The sequence below is a fragment of the Trichechus manatus genome, unplaced genomic scaffold (genome assembly GCF_000243295.1).
Source record: "Trichechus manatus latirostris isolate Lorelei unplaced genomic scaffold, TriManLat1.0 scaffold00472, whole genome shotgun sequence".
Taxonomy (NCBI): Eukaryota; Metazoa; Chordata; class Mammalia; order Sirenia; family Trichechidae; genus Trichechus; species Trichechus manatus.
In genome coordinates, this window is record NW_004444408.1 from 94,297 (window position 1) to 100,548 (window position 6,252).

At 34.6% G+C, this 6,252-nt stretch overlaps 1 long non-coding RNA gene across 1 annotated transcript; it reads left to right on the top strand.

The window, feature by feature from the left end:
• Window positions 1-4,139: 4,139 nt before the first annotated feature.
• On the top strand, window positions 4,140-5,724 carry LOC111819393 (uncharacterized). The gene is made up of 3 exons (XR_002823046.1): window positions 4,140-4,474; window positions 4,918-5,001; window positions 5,542-5,724. It is a non-coding gene; the product is annotated as an uncharacterized LOC111819393 (long non-coding RNA).
• The last annotated feature ends 528 nt before the right edge of the window (window positions 5,725-6,252 follow it).

The window sequence follows — 6,252 nt, forward strand, 5'->3', positions numbered from 1 at the left end:
TAACGCCTCTTCCCTTCTCACGTGACGGCCCTTTAACTGCAGCATTTTTCTACTGGGTGTGTTGCACGGTGTTTCTTGTTTTAATCTGTTTACTTTCCTCTTGCCTTATGCATATATTTCAGGTCTTTCTCGTTAAATTAGCTGCTGATTATATTCAATTAGTTCAAATACTTACTATTAAGTTTAATTCAGTGAATTTCAAGCGCCCACCTGTTGACTTGGCTAGAGACTACTGCATCAGCAACACAGTTCTGTACATTTGATATTTACATTCCTTAAAATATCAACATATTTTAGGAAAAGTTCTATGTGGACTTTAAAATTAGTGTTTGAATTGACTTTGAATTTGACTTTAACATTAGTATATGAATTGAAAATTTATTTATATTTAACATAATTATTTAATTTAGATCGAACTCTACCATTTACTATTTTCTTTCATTTGTAGCTCTAAATATACATTACTTTTTCTTGTTTTATTGTAAGTATTTCTCTTGTTCCACTTTCCTCTATAATTCAATGTGCCATTAAGTATTCTTGTAGTGGTGCTCTACATTTTCAACACTCATGCTTTACTTGTTAAATTCTAACAAATTATTATTTTTAAAACTTTTCGAGCAATGAAAAGACCTTATTACTTTCTACCTGTATTTCATCCTTGTTGCGACATTTGCTCATTTGTATTCTAATACCAGTACCTATTGCCGATGAGTGGAGTTTGACTCATAGAGACCATACAGGACAGAGTAGAACTGCCTCATAGGGTTTCCACAGTGCAGCTGGCGGATTCGAACTGCTGAACTTTCGGTTAGCAGTCGAGCTCTTAATGACGGCCACCAGCGCTCCTGTATTCTAATACAAATAAGCATTTTCAAATTGGAATCTATATTACTAAAGTTTTATCATGGATAATATCTAGTCAATATATAACCATACTCATTTAGATATATCCACTAATTTTTTTCCTCAACTCTTCTTTCTATATATGAAAAGCTTCATACATCATAATTGTTTCTTATGCTGAATAGGATGCTTTGTTATTTCCTCGAATAAGAGTTAGTTGTAATTAGTTACCTCTTTTTAAAATAATTCTTGAAAATGACTTTATCTTATGATTATGTTAGAAAGACATTTTTCTCGGAACTGAACTCTAATTTAGCCATCTCCCATTGGACACTTGTTGTTATTAGTGACCTTTGTGTTGATGCCAACTGAAGGCGACCTCTTGTGTGCTCTAAGGGTTTTCAGTGCTACAACCCTTCAGAAGCAGATTGCCTGGCCTGTCTTCCTAGGCAACTCTGGGTGGTTTTGTTTAGTAGCTGAGGGCTTACCTGTTTGTGATACCCAGGACTCCTCTTTGGACACTAGGTTCTGCCATTATTGTAAGTAGTCACAGATAGATAAAGATATACACACATTTACATCATACAAAATAAATCCTAATTATTCCATAATTTTGGGTAATTTTTATCATGACATTATAGTTTCTGAGCATAGATTTTGTAAGTGTAAATGTCAAAAGAATCAAAGGACAAGATAGATAACATTATTTAACTGAAGACACCAGAAGTGAATGTCTGAGGAAGAGTAAACATAATGACTTCAATTTAAAAAGAGAAGAGTAGTGAGCTCTTGTTTGGTGTTGTTGGGGAATAGTTTCTTTTTTTAATAATATAATGTGCATAATAGAAAGAGGGGAAAGAGAAGATTATTTAGTTTTTGAAAAAGAAAAAGTATAATAAATACAAATAAATTTATTTCTAGTGCATATAAATACATGCACAGACACATATATACATATGAGATTATTAATTTAGTCTATGAAAATATTGTTGTTGTTATTTGCCAGCAAGTCAATTCTGACTCCTGGTGACCCAGTGTGTTCAGAGCAGAACTGCTCCATAGGGTTTCCAAGGCTGCAACTTTTCTAAGCAGATTGTGCGGCCTGTCTTCTGAGGAGCCTCTGGAAGTAATATGTAGAAAAGAAGAACTCAGTGCTACAGTTTTGCAATTTATTCTAAAAGTAGGACTTAGACATCTAAGGTAGTGTTAACATGGTAATAGTTTTAATAGTTTGTGGTTCAATTGAAACAAGCTAACTGCGTGCGTGATCAAATCCTGTAAATGCAAAATCCTATAGAATATGAGAAGGATTTATCAAAAACACTTTAAAAGGGATAATCTATATGACATATTTAAAGATCTACTTTGTCCTTTCAATAGGAACTGAACATCTCCTATGTTCTGGAGGTGTGTGATGAGATAAACTGACTTCAAAATAGCCCAAGTGGGGATTTCCTGTTCAAACATGAAATAACACATTGAAGAGCCTTCTACCTTTTCATCTCTTGCCTCACTCTGAGCCCTCACAGGAGAGTCTATGAAGGGCACAGATATTCTTTGTGCTTTTGCAGGATTTATGTCTTTAGATTTCGCCTTCTACTATCCTGCTGTAGTTGGCCCCTCTGGGACATTAACAAGGCCTCCCCACTAATGGACGAACGACTTTCCAACTGAGAGAAGGTGTGGGCCACTGCTCTCCTATCTGTGTTCTAGCCCACCTCATTTAGTGGGAGGTTATAAATGCTGTGCATGATGCCCTGAGGGACTGTTAATGTACAATAGAATCACTGAGAACACTGGAGTCGGGCTGAACAGTGAGCCCCTAATATGAAATGTGTTGGAGGATTTCTTAATTTATTCAAATTATTACATGTGGAGAATTAGTCAAGTGCACACACACACACACATTTGAGTTTGTTAATCAACATACTTTAAAGTGAAATCCCTTAAGCACCATGACAATGAGCAATTAATTTTGCATTTTATATTTAGTTCAACAAGTGTCTTTGTATCATAATGTAATAAGCTATGTTTAGCCCAGTGTTTATTGCTAGATTCTTAAAAAAAATGATTGAATGGTGCAAGGTCAGACATAATTGTCATTCACTTACTAAGATTATGGACATGCAGTTTCACTTTTTTCAAAAAGGAGGATGAAGTAGGTTCCAAAAAGTGCCAATTTAAAATTAATAATAAATTTCAAAAGACTTAAAGTAATTTAGCAAAACACCAGGGAAAAAACACACTAATATAAGAGAACGCTGTCTAATGAGTTATTTTGCAATTCCTACCCAATACGAATCAGAAGCAACAACAAAATACTGCAATGAAAATATTAATTAAAACTGTTATTATCTGTTCAGAGCTTGTAATTGCCAGGTTAAGCGTTAAGTACTTACATGCGTTACATTTTATATATTATTATTCGCATTTTAGATAAGAATATTAGATTACTAGTTATTAAGCACGTTTTTAACAGTCAAAGCATTGTAAGTTTCAAAACCAGAATTCAATTCTTGACCTCTCTGACCCCAGAGTCCAATGAGAAAATCATTAAACTACATTACTGAATTACACCAGTTACTTACACAACTAAAGGAACCCACACAGACTGTGACAACCATATTATCTTTCTGGAAGCTGGAACCGACAGTGTTCTTCCGTAAATGGGATGCACTTTTATTTATCAATTTGTGGTCTCTTGTTTTAACAATAATATCAATTGCCAATAATTTTTATATAAGAAATACATTATTTAAATTGTTCAAAATGATGTTTCCAATAGTCTTTAAATTGTTAAGTTTATTGTGTAATTATTCTGATACATATTTTCTTAAATATGTAATGATTTCTCAGAACTCTCCATCTGTTCACTAATAAGAAAAAGATCATACAATAGCCCTTCATCTCCTAATAAATAAACATAAATCACTAAATTACGGTACTTTACTGTAATAAATTTTGATATGCGCTGACCTGCCAATTCCCACTTCTTTAGAGCACTCAGTTGTTAAACATTATTGTATTACAATATTGTCATCAATCAATGCATCCTTTTTCTTATTTTACCAATACAGCATTTTAATTTTTAACCAAGATATTATAATAGTTTAAAATATTTCTGTGGAATATGACTTTTAATATGTAAGATATTCTTATTTATGAACTTCTTTACTCTTCAGTATTTATTGCTTTCTATTACTCCAACCAAAAATATATTATAGAAGGCAGAATGTCCTTAAAAATTACATATTCCTCTCTGAGACATTTGTGTAAGGCTCTAAGTCAATTAGAACCAGAACTTTACATTCTCAGTGGCAAAGTGAGCACTGACACTTACCCTCCTCCCCACCTAGTTTGATCTTGTCATGTACACAGCACGTATTTCCTTCTCAAGCCCAGTTTCTCATAGAGCACAGACCTTGACACCCCTCAGCTGCACAGATGAATAATCAAACAGTAACTTACTCAGAACTGAATCTGGCCAAGAAGCCAAAAAGGAAGAAAATCAAACCTAAGGACGCTGATAGCTCCTTTTGAATCACTGAGAGGGAAATAACTTGTGTGGAATTAAACCTTCACAGTGCTTCTCAAGATCTTCAAAAGAAGGACAAGACTTTCCACTGCAAAGGTAAATCATCTAATCAGTTCTCAATATAACTGCCCTAGAATATGCAGTTCTGGTGCAGACATGTGGGGAAAGAGTGAAAATGAAGACAGGGAGCAAGGATAGTCAGAGTAAGGGAGTAGGCTCACTGGTTTTCATTTTTGAGGAGCGGACCTGAAGTACAGATATCATGTTTCCTAGGAAATTAGAAGGTTAATTCTGTTCAGGCATTGTGGAAATTTGTGGGCTTTGAAAAACAACTCATGGGCTATTATTTTACTGACAATGCCATGGTATATTCTGAGAGAAAAATTACAATGTGGACTGTGGGTTCAATGTCCAGTATTTCTGTACATGATTCCCTGTGCATCTGGGTTCTCCTGTATGTAAACACTCTGAACACTGGCTCCATCCATCCTTTCTCAGTGTTTCCATTTCTCTCTCTGCACATCTCCCATCACCTCCAGGGAAGCTCATTGCTGGGACCCTGGGACTCATCTGCCTTGTCTTGACGGCCGGTGTAATAACCATGACAGTCACAAGTCATAACTGTAAGTTTTTGAAAGATTATGAGGGAATATTCCCTGTAAAGATTTGAAAGTGCCTCTGTATATTTCACATTTTATGGAATAGAATTCTCATTTTAATGTATGCATTTTTGTCATATGTTTGCCAGGTTTTTTAGTCTTAGTAGATAAAGAATGCCTCCTCAATGTGCATTAAATGTGGAAAAGTTACTCAGAGTTTTTCAAAAGTATAAATACAGAGAATGATCGTAGAGAGTATATGGTTATAATTCTAAATGTCTGTATTGTTTGTGTGTGTGTATACATGTGTGTGTCACATCTCAACGACTTGTAATGAAAGACTGAGAACACTTATTGTGAATAAAATTTGATATTTGAATGTAATTAGGTCAAATACTGTAAGAGGTGATAAAATTTCTCCATTAGACTGTTCATATGTTTTTGCAGAAACATTGATTACTTTACTAATTTTTGGTTAAATAATTTTTAATATACATTATTACAATTTTAAATGTTATACTAAATTTGAAACTAGGAAACTAAAATTATTATGATTTATTACAGAAATATTCATCTCTCTAATAATCACTACAATCTTTCTAGCTATTGGAATGATGGATGAGAACAGAACTCAGAAAGGTATGTCATAATTTTAAAAGTTCTTATATAAACCAAAACCAAACAGATTGCCAGCGAGTCAATTCCGACTCCTAGAGACCCTATAGGACAGTTTAGACCTGCCCCCATAGGGTTTCCAAGGAGCAACTGGTGGATTTCAGCTGCCGACCTTTTGGTTAGCAGCCAAACTCTTAAGCACTGAGCCACCAGGGCTGATATATTAAGATTGTATTTTGTCTCTATTTTATGTCATGAAGAAATAATAACAGATTTTTTAAAACCTTCAAAAATATAGCAGTAAATTTTCATAAATAAATACCATATGAGGAACTCCTTCTTGTTCAACAGTTAGAGGAAATATTCTTTTACAATCACTATAGCCTTCTTTTGACAACTGCCTCAAAGTTCCTACTGCTCCTGTAAAGATTAAACAAAACCATACAAACAAAACTCGTTCTTGATGAGCGGATTCCAACTCATAGTGACCCTACAAGACAGAGTACAACTGCCCCGTAGGGTTTCCAAGGAGTCGCTGGTGGATTTGAACTGCCAAACTTTTGCTTAGCAGCCAAGCTCTTAACCACTGCGCAACCAGGGCTCTGCCTAGAAAATTCTATGAGGAAGTTCTACTGTGTCATATTGGGTTGTTATGAGTTG